General features: G+C 40.3%; 1 non-coding gene across 1 annotated transcript; it reads left to right on the top strand.

The window, feature by feature from the left end:
• Positions 1–5,441: 5,441 nt before the first annotated feature.
• LOC130958415 (small nucleolar RNA R71) lies at positions 5,442–5,545 on the top strand. The gene has a single exon (XR_009077538.1). It is a non-coding gene; the product is annotated as a small nucleolar RNA R71 (small nucleolar RNA).
• Positions 5,546–14,466: the final 8,921 nt, after the last annotated feature.

Below are 14,466 nucleotides of genomic sequence, written 5' to 3'. Positions count from 1 at the left end.
GCGTATGAAGATGCTGTCCCTTCCGTCTCTCTGCTTTCCTACTGCCTTCATCCAATCCTTCTTACTCCTTTCCATGGCAAGCTTATGCAAGGGTTTCACCGTTGTCAGTGGCTACCTCCCATCCTCTCATTGGAAATGTTCAACGCACCCTGTCACGGCACGGCTATCCATCTGTCGGTTCTCAATCAGGCTGGAATAGAATCCAGTGATTCTTTTGCGTCTGTCACTAACGCCCCGCCTTCAGGAGTTTGAAGCACGTCACAGTCATTCAATCATTGAATCCTACTCAGAATACCACAGACAAGGTTAGACCTTCCGGATTCTCTTGAATGCCGCCATCAGTTCTTGCCTATACCACGAAGACTCTGATCTCACGGAATGGCTGGCTCGTTTGTCAGGCGAGCACTCGGTTGTCAGGCGATCAACCATGCATCGTGTATCAGGAATCCAAGAGATATTCACCCAATCTAAGGTAGAACGGAGGTGGTTATCAGTCACACTTTCATAGGTGAGAATGATGATGAGTGTCACGGTTCATCACATTCATCAAGTTGAAGAACAAGTGATATCTTGGAACAAGAACAAGCTGAATTGAATAGAAGAACAATAGTAATTGCATTAATACTCGAGGTACAGCAGAGCTCCACACCTTAATCTATGGTGTGTAGAAACTCCACCGTTGAAAATACATAAGAACAAGAGTGATCATTGGCTTCGGTCCCAGAGAGGGAACCAGAAGAACCAAGATCTGATCTAAGAACTAGATGTCCAAAGATCAGAAGATGAAAATACAGTAGTAAAAGGTCCTATATATAGAGAACTAGTAGCCTAGGGTGTACAGAGATGAGTAAATGACATAAAAATCCACTTCCGGGCCCACTTGGTGTGTGCTTGGGCTGAGCATTGAAGCATTTTCGTGTAGAGACTCTTCTTGGAGTTAAACGCCAGCTTTTATGCCAGTTTGGGCGTTTAACTCCCATTTAGGTGCCAGTTCCGGCGTTTAACGCTGGGAAATCTGAAGGTGACTTTGAACGCCGGTTTGGGCCATCAAATCTTGGGCAAAGTATAAACTATCATATATTTCTGGAAAGCCCAGGATGTCTACTTTCCAACGCCATTGAGACCGTGCCAATTGGGCTTCTGTAGCTCCAGAAAATCCACTTCGAGTGCAGGGAGGTCAGAATCCAACAGCATCTGCAGTCCTTTTCAGTCTCTGGATCAGATTTTTGCTCAGGTCCCTCAATTTCAGCCAGAAAATACCTGAAATCACAGAAAAACACACAAACTCATAGTAAAGTCCAGAAAAGTGAATTTTAACTAAAAACTAATAAAACTATACTAAAAACTCAACTCAAACTACTAAAAACATACTAAAAATAATGCCAAAAAGCGTACAAATTATCCGCTCATCACAACACCAAACTTAAATTGTTGCTTGTCCTCAAGCAACTAAAAATCAAATAAGATAAAAAGAAGAGAATATGTAATGAACTCCAAAAACATCTATGAAGATCAGTATTAATTAGATGAGCGGGGCTTTTAGCTTTTTGCCTCTGAATAGTTTTGGCATCTCACTCTATCCTTTGAAATTCAGAATGATTGGCTTCTTTAGGAACTCAGAATCCAGATAGTGTCATTGATTCTCCTAGTTAAGTATGATGATTGTTGAACACAGCTACTTTATGAGTCTTGGCCGTGGCCCAAAGCACTCTGTCTTCCAGTATTACCACCGGATACATACATGCCACAGACACATAATTGGGTGAACCTTTTCAGATTGTGACTCAGCTTTGCTAGAGTCCCCAATTAGAGGTGTCCAGGGTTCTTAAGCACACTCTTTTTGCCTTGGATCACAATTTTATTTCTTTCTTTTTCTCTTTTTTTTTTCTTTTTTTTTCGTTCTTTCTTTTTTTTTATTCACTGCTTTTTCTTACTTCAAGAATCATTTTTTTTATGATTTTTCAGATCCTCAGTAACATATCTCCTTTTTCATCATTCTTTCAAGAGCCAACATTCATGAACCACAAATTCAAAAAACATATGCACTGTTTAAGCATACATTCAGAAAACAAAAGTGTTGCCACTACATCAAAATAATTAATCTGTTATAAAATTCAAAATTCATGCAATTCTTCTCCTTTTCAATTAAGAACATTGTTAATTTAAGAGAGGTGATGGATTCATAGGATATTCATAACTTTAAGGCATAGACACTAAGACACTAATGATCATAAGACACAAACATGGACAAACATAAAGCATAAATTTTCGAAAAACAAGAAAATAAAGAACAAGGAGATTAAAGAACGGGTCCACCTTAGTGATGGCGGCTTGTTCTTCCTCTTGAAGGTCTTATGGAGTGCTTGAGCTCCTCAATGTCTCTTCCTTGTCTTTGTTGCTCCTCTCTCATGATTCTTTGATCTTCTTTAATTTCATGGAGGGGGATGGAATGTTCTTGGTGCTCCACCCTTAGTTGTCCCATGTTGGAACTCAATTCTCCTAGGGAGGTCTTCAGTTGCTCCTAATAATCTTGTGGAGGAAAGTGCATCCCTTGAGGCATCTCAGGGATCTCATGATGAGAGGGGTCTCTTGTTTGCTCCATCCTTTTCTTAGTGATGGGCTTGAGGTCATGCCTTCTCAGTTGAACCGGCTTTCCTCTTGAATCTCTCTTCCATTGAGCGCCCTCTTCACAAATGTTTATGAGGACTTGGTCCAACCTTTGATCAAAGTTGACCTTTCTTCATGGCCACAACTTCATAGAAGTGGTCTTGATGCACCCTTGAGATGAATCTCTCCATCTCCCATGACTCGGAGGTGGAAGCTTTTGCCTTCCCTTTCCTCTTTCTAGAGGTTTCTCCGGCCTTGGATGCCATAAATGGTTATGGAAAAACAAAAAGCAATGCTTTTACCACACCAAACTTAAAAGGTTTGCTCATCCTCGAGCAAAATAAGAAAGAAGAGAGTAGAAGAAGAAGAAATGAGGAAGAAGGGAATGGCTTTGTGTTCGGCCAAAGAGGGTGAGAAGTGGTGTTTAGGTTGTGTGAAAATGAAGGGGTGAAGAAGGGTTTATATAGGAGAGGGGGGGCTCATGGTTCGGTCATGTATGGGTGGGTTTGGGAGGGAAAGTGGTTTGAATTTGAAGGGTGAGGTAGGTGGGGTTTTATGAAGGATGGATGTGAGTGGTGAAGAGAAAGATGGGATTTGATAGGTGAAGGGTTTTTGGGGAAGAGGTATTGAGGTGATTGGTGAATGGGTGAAGAAGAAGAGAGAGTGGTGGGGTTGGTAGGGATCCTGTGGGGTTCACAGATCCTGAGGTGTCAAGGAAAAGTCATCCCTGCACCAAATGGCATGCAAAAACGCGTTTTGTGCCAAATCTGGCGTTAAACGCCGAGCTGGTGCCCATTTCTGGCATTTAACACCAGGTTCTTGCCCTTTCCTGGCGTTTAACGCCAGTCTGGTACCCTTTTCTGGCGTTAAACGCCCAGAATGGTGCCAGACTGGGCGTTAAACGCCCAACTGCTAGCCTTACTGGCGTTTAAACGCCAATAGGTTCTTCCTCCAGGGTGTGCTGTTTTTCTTCCTGTTTTTCATTATGTTTTTGCTTTTTCAATTGATTTTGTGACTTCTTATGATCATCAACCTACAAAAAAAATAAAACAACAAAAGAAAATAGATAAAATATAACATTGGGTTGCCTCCCAACAAGCGCTTCTTTAATGTCAGTAGCTTGACAGTGGGCTCTCATGGAGCCTCACATTTTCTCAGAGCAATATTGGAACCTCCCAACACCAAACTTAGAGTTTGAATGTGGGGGTTCAACACCAAACTTAGAGTTTGGTTGTGGCCTCCCAACACCAAACTTAGAGTTTGACTGTGGGGGCTCTGTTTGACTTTGATTTGAGGGAAGCTCTTCATGCTTCCTCTCCATGGTGACAGAGGGGTATCCTTGAGCCTTAAACACAAAGGATTCTTCATTCACTTGAATGATCAGTTCACCTCTATCAACATCAATCACAGCCTTTGCTGTGGCTAGGAAGGGTCTGCCAAGGATGATGGTTTCATCCATGCACTTCCCAGTCTCTAGGACTATAAAATCAGCAGGGATGTAATGGTCTTCAATCTTTACCAAAACATCCTCTACAAGTCCATAAGCTTGTTTTCTTGAGTTGTCTGCCATCTCCAGTGAGATTCTTGCAGCTTGCACCTCAAAGATCCCTAGCTTCTCCATTACAGAGAGAGGCATGAGGTTTACACTTGACCCTAAGTCACACAGAGCCTTCTTGAAGGTCATGGTGCCTATGGTACAAGGTATTGAAAACTTCCCAGGATCTTGTCTCTTTTGAGGTAATTTCTGCCTAGACAAGTCATCCAGTTCTTTGGTGAGCAAAGGAGGTTCATCCTCCCAAGTCTCATTTCCAAAAAACTTGTCATTTAGCTTCATGATTGCTCCAAGGTATTTAGCAACTTGCTCTTCAGTGACATACTCATCATCTTCAGAGGAAGAACACTCATCAGAGCTCATGAAAGGCAGAAGTAAGTCCAATGGAATCTCTATGGTCTCATTTTGAGCCTCAGATCCCCATGGTTCCTCATTAGGGAACTCATTGGAGGTCAGTGCACGCCCATTGAGGTCTTCCTCAGTGGCGTTCACTTCCTCTCCCTCCTCTCCAAATTCGGCCATGTTGATGGCCTTGCACTCTCCTTTTGGGTTTTCTTCTGTATTGCTTGGGAGAGTACTAGGAGGGAGTTCAGTAACTTTCTTGCTCAGCTGTCCCACTTGTGCCTCCAAATTCCTAATGGAGGATCTTGTTTCAGTCATGAAACTTTGAGTGGTTTTGATTAGATCAGAGACCATGGTTGCTAAGTCAGAGGTGTTCTGCTTAGAACTCTCTGTCTGTTGCTGAGAAGATGATGGAAAAGGCTTGCCATTGCTAAACCTGTTTTTTCCACCATTATTGTTGAAACCTTGTTGAGGTCTCTCTTGATTCTTCCATGAGAAATTTGGGTGATTTCTCCATGAAGAATTATAGGTGTTTCCATAGGGTTCTCCTAGGTAATTCACCTCTTCCATTGAAGGGTTCTCAGGATCATAAGCTTCTTCTTCAGATGAAGCATCCTTAGTACTGTTTGGTGCATTTTGCATTCCAGACAGACTTTGAGAAATCAAATTGACTTGCTGAGTCAATATTTTGTTCTGAGCCAATATGGCATTCAGAGTATCAATCTCAAGAACTCCTTTCTTCTGATTAGTCCCATTGTTCACAGGATTCCTTTCAGAAGTGTACATGAATTGGTTATTTGCAACCATTTCAATTAGCTCTTGAGCTTCTGTAGGCGTCTTCTTTAGATGAAGAGATCCTCCAGCCGAGCTATCCAAAGACATCTTGGACAGTTCAGAGAGACCATCATAGAAAATACCTATGATGCTCCATTCAGAAAGCATGTCAGATGGACATTTTCTGATCAATTGTTTGTATCTTTCCCAAGCTTCATAGAGGGATTCTCCATCCTTCTGTCTGAAGGTTTGGACTTCCACTCTAAGCTTACTCAATTTTTGAGGTGGAAAGAACTTTGCCAAGAAGGCATTGACTAGCTTTTCCTATGAGTCCAGGCTTTCTTTAGGTTGTGAGTCCAACCATGTCCTAGCTCTGTCTCTTACAGCAAAAGGGAATAGCATAAGTCTGTAGACCTCAGGGTCAACCCCATTAGTCTTGACAGTGTCACAGATTTGCAAGAATTCAGCTAAGAACTGATGAGGATCTTCCAATGGAAGTCCATGGAACTTGCAATTCTGTTGCATTAGAGAAACTAATTGAGGCTTAAGCTCAAAGTTGTTTGCTCCAATGGCAGGGATAGAGATGCTTCTCCCATAGAAGTCGGGAGTAGGTGCAGTAAAGTCACCCAGCACCTTCCTTGCATTGTTGTTGTTGTTGTTTTCGGCTGCCATGGTTTCTTCTTCTTTGAAGATTTCTGTCAGGTCCTCTACAGAGAGTTGTGCCTTAGCTTCTCTTAGCTTTCGCTTCAAGGTCCTTTCAGGTTCAGGGTCAGCTTCAACAAGAATGCCTTTGTCTTTGTTCCTGCTCATATGAAAGAGAAGAGAACAAGAAAATATGGAATCCTCTATGTCACAGTATAGAGATTCCTTGAAGTGTCAGAGGAACAGAAAAATAGAAAGAAGAGGTAGAAGAATTCGAATTTAATTAGATAGAGTTCGAATTGTGCATTGAGAAGGAGTGGTACTCCATAAATAGAAGGATGTGGGAAGAGAGGAAGAAATTTTTCGAAAATCAAGTAAAATATTTTGAAAACATTTTTTGAAAAAAATTTAATTAATTTTCGAAAATCAAGAGTGGGAAAGAAATCAAGTAATTTTTGAAAAAGATTTTTGAAATTAGAAATCAAAAAGATATGATTAAAAACTGTTTTGAAAAAGATGTGATTAAAAAGATATGATAAAAAAATTATGCTTTTAAAAAGATATGATTGAAAAGATATGATTTGAAAACAATTTTAAAAAGATTTGATTTTAAAAATTAATGACTTGCCTAACAAGAAAAGATATGATTCAAACATTAAACCTTTCTCAACAGAAAAGGCAACATACTTAAAATGTTCAATCAAATCATTAATTGTTAGTAAGTATCTTTGAAAAAGGAAAGAAATTGATTTTGAAAACATTTGATTGAAAAGATATGATTTGAAAAAGATTTGATTTTGAAAAACTTTGAAAACTTGAAAGAATTGATTTTGAAAACAAAATCCTCCCCCTTGTGCCATCCTGGCGTTAAACGCCCAGAATGGTGCATATTCTGGCGTTTAACGCCCAATGCACTACCTTTTTGGGCGTTAAACGCCCAACCAGGCACCCTGGCTGGCGTTTAAACGCCAGTCTGTCCTTCTTCACTGGGCGTTCTGAACGCCCAGCTTTTTCTGTGTAATTCCTCTGCTGCATGTTCTGAATCTTCAGTTCCCTGTACTATTGACTTGAAAAATAAAACCAAGATCAAATAAACAATGCATGCAAGACACCAAACTTAAAATCAGACACTAGACTCAAACAAGAAACATAAAATCTTTTTGGTTTTTATGATTTTTATAATTTTTTTTGGATTTTTCGAAAATTATATGAAAATAGAAAATAAAGGTTTCAGAATTCTCAATTTGGATTCCAGGAATCATTGCAATGCTAGTCTAAGACTCCGGTCCAGGAATTAGACATGGCTTCACAGCCAGCCAAGCTTCCAAAGAAAGCTTCGGTCCAAAACACTAGACATGGCCAATGGCCAGCCAAGCCTTAGCAGATCATTGCTCCAATAGCAAGATTGATAGAAATCAACAAGCTCTTGTGATGATCAGTTGAAACCTCGGTCCAATAAGATTAGACATGGCTTCACAGCCAGCCAGACTTCAACAGATCATCATGAAACTCTAGAACTCATTCTTAAGAACTCTGAAAAAAAATACCTAATCTAAGCAATAAGATGAACCGTCAGTTGTCCATACACAAAACAATCCCCGGCAACGGTGCCAAAAACTTGGTGCGCGAAATTGTGATCACTACACAACTTTGCACAACTAACCAGCAAGTGCACTGGGTCGTCCAAGTAATAAACCTTACGCGAGTAAGGGTCGATCCCACGGAGATTGTTGGTATGAAGCAAGCTATGGTCACCTTGTAAATCTTAGTCAGGCAGACTCAAATGGGTATAGATGATATATGAATAAAACATAAAGATAAAGATAGAGATACTTATGTATATCATTGGTGAGAGCTTCAGATAAGCGTATGAAGATGCTGTCCCTTCCGTCTCTCTGCTTTCCTACTGCCTTCATCCAATCCTTCTTACTCCTTTCCATGGCAAGCTTATGCAAGGGTTTCACCGTTGTCAGTGGCTACCTCCCATCCTCTCATTGGAAATGTTCAACGCACCCTGTCACGGCACGGCTATCCATCTGTCGGTTCTCAATCAGGCTGGAATAGAATCCAGTGATTCTTTTGCGTCTGTCACTAACGCCCCGCCTTCAGGAGTTTGAAGCACGTCACAGTCATTCAATCATTGAATCCTACTCAGAATACCACAGACAAGGTTAGACCTTCCGAATTCTCTTGAATGCCGCCATCAGTTCTTGCCTATACCACGAAGACTCTGATCTCACGGAATGGCTGGCTCGTTTGTCAGGCGAGCACTCGGTTGTCAGGCGATCAACCATGCATCGTGTATCAGGAATCCAAGAGATATTCACCCAATCTAAGGTAGAACGGAGGTGGTTGTCAGTCACACGTTCATAGGTGAGAATGATGATGAGTGTCACGGTTCATCACATTCATCAAGTTGAGGAACAAGTGATATCTTGGAACAAGAACAAGCTGAATTGAATAGAAGAACAATAGTAATTGCATTAATACTCGAGGTACAGCAGAGCTCCACACCTTAATCTATGGTGTGTAGAAACTCCACCGTTGAAAATACATAAGAACAAGAGTGATCATTGGCTTCGGTCCCAGAGAGGGAACCAGAAGAACCAAGATCTGATCTAAGAACTAGATGTCCAAAGATCAGAAGATGAAAATACAGTAGTAAAAGGTCCTATATATAGAGAACTAGTAGCCTAGGGTGTACAGAGATGAGTAAATGATATAAAAATCCACTTCCGGGCCCACTTGGTGTGTGCTTGGGCTGAGCATTGAAGCATTTTCGTGTAGAGACTCTTCTTGGAGTTAAACGCCAGCTTTTATGCCAGTTTGGGCGTTTAACTCCCCATTTAGGTGCCAGTTCCGGCGTTTAACGCTGGGAAATCTGAAGGTGACTTTGAACGCCGGTTTGGGCCATCAAATCTTGGGCAAAGTATGGACTATCATATATTGCTGGAAAGCCCAGGATGTCTACTTTCCAACGCCGTTGAGAGCGCGCCAATTGGGCTTCTGTAGCTCCAGAAAATCTACTTCGAGTGTAGGGAGGTCAGAATCCAACAGCATCTGCAGTCCTTTTCAGTCTCTGGATCAGATTTTTGCTCAGGTCCCTCAATTTCAGCCAGAAAATACCTGAAATCACAGAAAAACACACAAACTCATAGTAAAGTCCAGAAAAGTGAATTTTAACTAAAAACTAATAAAACTATACTAAAAACTCAACTCAAACTACTAAAAACATACTAAAAATAATGCCAAAAAGCGTACAAATTATCCGCTCATCATCTATTCAAGCGTCGTGTCCGTTAGGGATGCACTTAGGGATTGATGGCTTTGGTAACGGTGCACTCTCATTAATGACTGCTCCGTTTTTACCATTATGCCCCTTAGCATGTTTATAAATACTTTCCCTCTCTTTCATTTTTCCGTTTCTGCAATCTTTCAAATTTCTTCTTTCTTCGTTCGTGCTGCATCCTTGCGTTTGAAGACTTCTGCTTCTTTCAACCTCCATCTTTTCAGATAAAGGTTAGCTTTTCTTCTTTTATGACATGCCTTGTGTTTGCATGCTTTTATTTTGCGGGTAGATAGGTTGGCTTGTAGATTTTGGCTTCGTGTCTCCTCCCTTTAGAGACCGTGTTTTTTTATTTTTCTTTTCTTTTTTCTTTTTGTAGGTTTCTGTTACCTTTTATAAGAAAAAGAAAATGGCTTCCATAGATGTTCTTTCTCAATGGGTTGATGTTACGGTCCTGGGGGAGGAACCCTTGGTCGATGCTGAGTTTATTACTCATCTTCGTACTCACCACAGGGTTTGTACTTCGGAGGAGGACGAGCCAAAATATGAGTTGGTAATCCCGGGTCCGGAAGACCGGGTTTGTTTTGGGAGGGCCAATGAGGCGGCCCCTCATTTTTTCTTTATGTATGAATGTATGATCACCCGTTTGGGTGTTTTTCTTCCTTTTTCAGATTTTGAAATATCTGTTTTACACCACTGTCGAGTTGCCCCTACCCAACTTCACCCCAACTCTTGGGGTTTCTTGAAAATTTATCAGTTTATTAGCCATGCTTTGGACTTTTTGACCTCTTTGAGGATTTTCTTCTTTCTCTTTCACATGACTAAGCCCTTTAGTGGGCTAAACAATAAACAACAATGGGTTTCCTTCCGAGCCATACAAGGTCGGAGAATTTTTACCCTTTTTGACGAGTCCTTCCATGACTTTAAAAATTACTTTTTCAAAGTGCAAGCTGTAGAGGGTCACCACCCCTTTTTCCTGGACGACAACTCCTCTCCTCGCTTTCCTTTATACTGGCTGGAGGCTTTGATGAGCGGATAATTTGTATACTTTTTGGCATTGTTTTTAGTATATTTTTAGTATGATCTAGTTAGTTTTTAGTATATTTTTATTAGTTTTTAGTTAAAATTCACTTTTCTGGACTTTACTATGAGTTTGTGTGTTTTTCTGTGATTTCAGGTATTTTCTGGCTGAAATTGAGGGACTTGAGCAAAAATCTGATCCAGAGACTCAAAAGGACTGCAGATGCTGTTGGATTCTGACCTCCCTGCACTCGAAGTGGAGTTTCTGGAGCTACAGAAGCCCAATTGGCGCGCTCTCAACGGCGTTGGAAAGTAGACATCCTGGGCTTTCCAGCAATATATAATAGTCCATACTTTGCCCAAGATTTGATGGCCCAAACCGGCGTTCAAAGTCACCTCAAGGAATTCCAGCGTTAAACGCCGGAACTGGCACCTAATTGGGAGTTAAACGCCCAAACTGGCACTAAAGCTGGCGTTTAACTCCAAGGAGAGTCTCTACACGAAAAGCTTCATTGCTCAGCCCAAGCACACACCAAGTGGCCCGGAAGTGGATTTTTATGTCATTTACTCATCTATGTACTAGTTTTCTATAAGTAGGACCTTTTACTATTGTATTTTCATCTTCGGACATCTAGTTCTTAGATCATTTGGGGGCTGGCCTCACGGCCATGCCTAGACCTTGTTCTTATGTATTTTCAACGGTGGAGTTTCTACACACCATAGATTAAGGTGTGGAGCTCTGCTGTACCTCGAGTATTAATGCAATTACTATTGTTCTTCCATTCAATTCCGCTTGTTTTTTATCCAAGATATCACTTGTTCTTCAACATGATGAAGGTGATGATTGACGCCCATCACCATTCTCACCCATGAACAAGGTGACTGACAACCATTCTTGTTCTACAAGCATCTAAGGCTTAGTGAATGTCTCTTGGATTCCTGATTGCACGATGCATGGTTGATCGCCTGACAACCGAGTGCTCGCCTGACAAACGAGCCAACCATTCCGTGAGATCAGAGTCTTCGTGGTATAGGCAGGACCTGATGGCAGCATTCAAGAGAATCCGGAAGGTCTACCTTGTCTGTGGTATTCTGAGTAGGATTCAATGATTGAATGACTGTGACGTGCTTCAAACCTTAACCTACTGGGCGTTAGTGACAGACGCAAAAGAGTGATTCTATTCCGGTAGGGGAGGGAACCAAACCGGTGATTGGCAGCACTGTGACAGAGTGTGTGCATTAGCTTTCACTGCGCGGATGGGAGGTAGCTGCTGACAACAGTGAAACTCTACACGAGCTTGCCATGGAAAGGAGTAAGAAAGGATTGGATGAAGGCATTAGGAAAGCAGAGAGACGGAAGGGAAGGCATCTTCATACACTTGTCTGAAGCTCTTACACCAATGATATACATAAGTATCACTATCTTTATCTTCTATGTTATTTTCGTTCATCATCATATACATTTGAGTCTGCCTGACTAAGATTTACAAGATAACCATAGCTTGCTTCAATGCTAACAATCTCCGTGGGATCGACCCTTACTCACGTAAGGTATTACTTGGACGACCCAGTGCACTTGCTGGTTAGTTGTGCGAAGTTGTGTAATGCCATGGAATTGAACCACCAAGTTTTTGGAGTTCATGACCAGGATTATGAGAGTTGTGAAAAGTATTGTTCACAATTTCGCGCACCAAGTTTTTGGCGCCGTTGCCGGGATTGTTCAAGTTTTGAGCAAGCTTTTGGTAACAATGCCTGGGATTGTTCTAGTTTGGACAACTGACGGTTCATCTTGTTGCTTAGATTAGGTATTTATTTTTTTCGAAATTCTTGAAGATGAATTCTAGAGTTTCATGATGATTTGTTGAAATCTGGCTGGCTGAGAAGCCATGTCTAATCTGATTGGACCGAGGTTTCAACTTATCACCACAAGAGCTTGTTGATTCTCATCAATTTTGCTCTTGGAGCAGTGATCTGCTAAGATTTGGCTGACCTTTGGTCATGTCTAGTGTTTTGGACCGAAGCTTTCTTTGAAAGCTTGGCTGGCTGTGAAGCCATGTCTAATTCCTGGACCGGAGTCTTAGACTAGCATTGCACTGATTCCTGGAATTCTCATTAAGAATTTTGATACCTTTCCCACTTAATTTTCGAAAAAAAACACAAAAAAAAAAAATTTACAAATCATAAAAACCAAAAAAATATTTGATGTTTCATGCTTAAGTCTATGTCTCATCTTAAGTTTGGTGTCATTGCATGCATTCATTCATGTGTCTTAAGGATCCTCAAGTAATTCTTGATGATTTTTGTGTTCTAATCTTTGAATTCTATTGACTTGAAGCATTGTGTGTCTCATATGCATTCTCATATTGTTAGTGTCAGTAGTAACAAACTGCTAAGTTTGGTGTCTTGCATGCTTGTTAATTGATTCCTTTTGCATTTTGATTATCAAAAATCCAAAAATATTTTTAATTTGTGTTTTTTTCAAGTCAATGATACACAAGAATTGAAGATTCAGAACATACTGCAGAGGAATTATACAGAAAAAGCTGAGCATTCAAAAATGCCCAGTGAAGAAGGCAGACTGGCGTTTAAACGCCAGCCAGGGTACCTGGTTGGGCGTTTAACGCCCAAAAAGGGGGCATTTTGGGCGTTAAACGCCAGAATGGATACCATTCTGGGCGTTTAACGCCAGGATGGTGCTAGGGGGAAGATTTTGTTTTCAAAATCAATTTTTTTTCAAGTTTTAAAATGTTTTTCAAAACCAAATCTTTTTCAAATCATATCTTTTCAATCAAATGTTTTCAAAATTAATTTCTTTCCTTTTTCAAAGATACTTACTAACAATTAATGATTTGATTCAAAATTTCAAGATTGTTACCTTTTCTGTTGAGAAAGGTTTTATGTTTGAATCATATCTTTTCTTGTTAGGCAAGTCATTAATATTTTTTTAAAAAAAATCATATCTTTTCAAATTGTTTTCAAATCATATCTTTTAAAATTGTTTTCAAATCATATCTTCTCAATCACATCTTTTTAAAACCATAACTTTTCAATTAAATCTTTTTAACCACATCTTTTTCAAAATAGTTTTCAATCAAATCTTTTTAATTTCTAATTTCAAAATCTTTTTCAAAAATCACTTGATTTCTTTTTCACTTTTAATTTTCGAAAATTATCAATCAAATTTTCAAAATGTTTTCAAAATCTTTTAAATGAATTTTCGAAAATTCTCTTCCTCCTTCCCACATCCTTCTATTTATGGAGTACCACTCCTTCTAAATGCACAATTCGAACCTTATCTAATTAAAGTTCGAATTCTTCTTCTCCTTCTTCTTTCTATTTCTCTTTTCCTCTGACATTTCAAGGAATCTCTATACTGTGACATAGAGGATTCCACATTTCTTTGTTCTCTTCTCTTTCATATGAGCAGGAGCAGAACAAAGGCATTCTTGTTGAAGCGACCCTGAACCTGAGAGGACCTTGAAGCGAAAGCTAAGAGAAGCCAAAGCACAACTCTCTTTAGAGGACCTGACCGAATTCTTCAAGGAAGAAGAACACATGGCAGCCGAAAACAACAACAATGCCAACAATGCAAGGAAGGTGCTGGGTGACTTCACTGCACCTACTCCTGATTTCTATGGGAGAAGCATCTCTATCCCTGCCATTGGAGCAAACAACTTTGAGCTTAAGCCTCAATTAGTTTCTCTAATGCAACAGAATTGCAAGTTCCATGGACTTCCAATGGAAGATCCTCATCAGTTCTTAGCTGAATTCTTGCAAATCTGTGACACAGTCAAGACTAATGGAGTTAACCCTGAGGTCTACAGACTGATGCTATTCCCTTTTGCTGTAAGAGACAGAGCTAGAATATGGTTGGACTCTCAACCTAAAGAAAGCCTGGACTCTTGGGAAAAGCTAGTCAATGCCTTCTTGGCAAAGTTCTTTCCACCACAAATGGAGTAAGCTTAGAGTGGAAGTCCAAACCTTCGACAGAAGGATGGAGAATCCCTCTATGAAGCTTGGAAAGATACAAACAATTAATCAGAAGATGTCCTTCAGACATGCTTTCTGAATAGAGCATCATAGGTATTTTCTATGATGTCTCTCTGAACTATCCAAGATGTCTTTGGATAGCTCTGCTGGAGGATTTTTCACTGAAGAAGACGCCTGCAGAAGCTCAAGAATTGATTGAAATGGTTGCAAATAACCAATTCATGTACACTTCTGAAAGGAATCCTGTGAACAA

This window comes from Arachis stenosperma, chromosome 10, assembly GCF_014773155.1.
Source record: "Arachis stenosperma cultivar V10309 chromosome 10, arast.V10309.gnm1.PFL2, whole genome shotgun sequence".
In the NCBI taxonomy this organism is placed as follows: domain Eukaryota; kingdom Viridiplantae; phylum Streptophyta; class Magnoliopsida; order Fabales; family Fabaceae; genus Arachis; species Arachis stenosperma.
The sequence above is the reverse complement of the archived record's forward strand: the minus strand, read 5'-3'. Positions and strand labels throughout refer to the sequence as shown.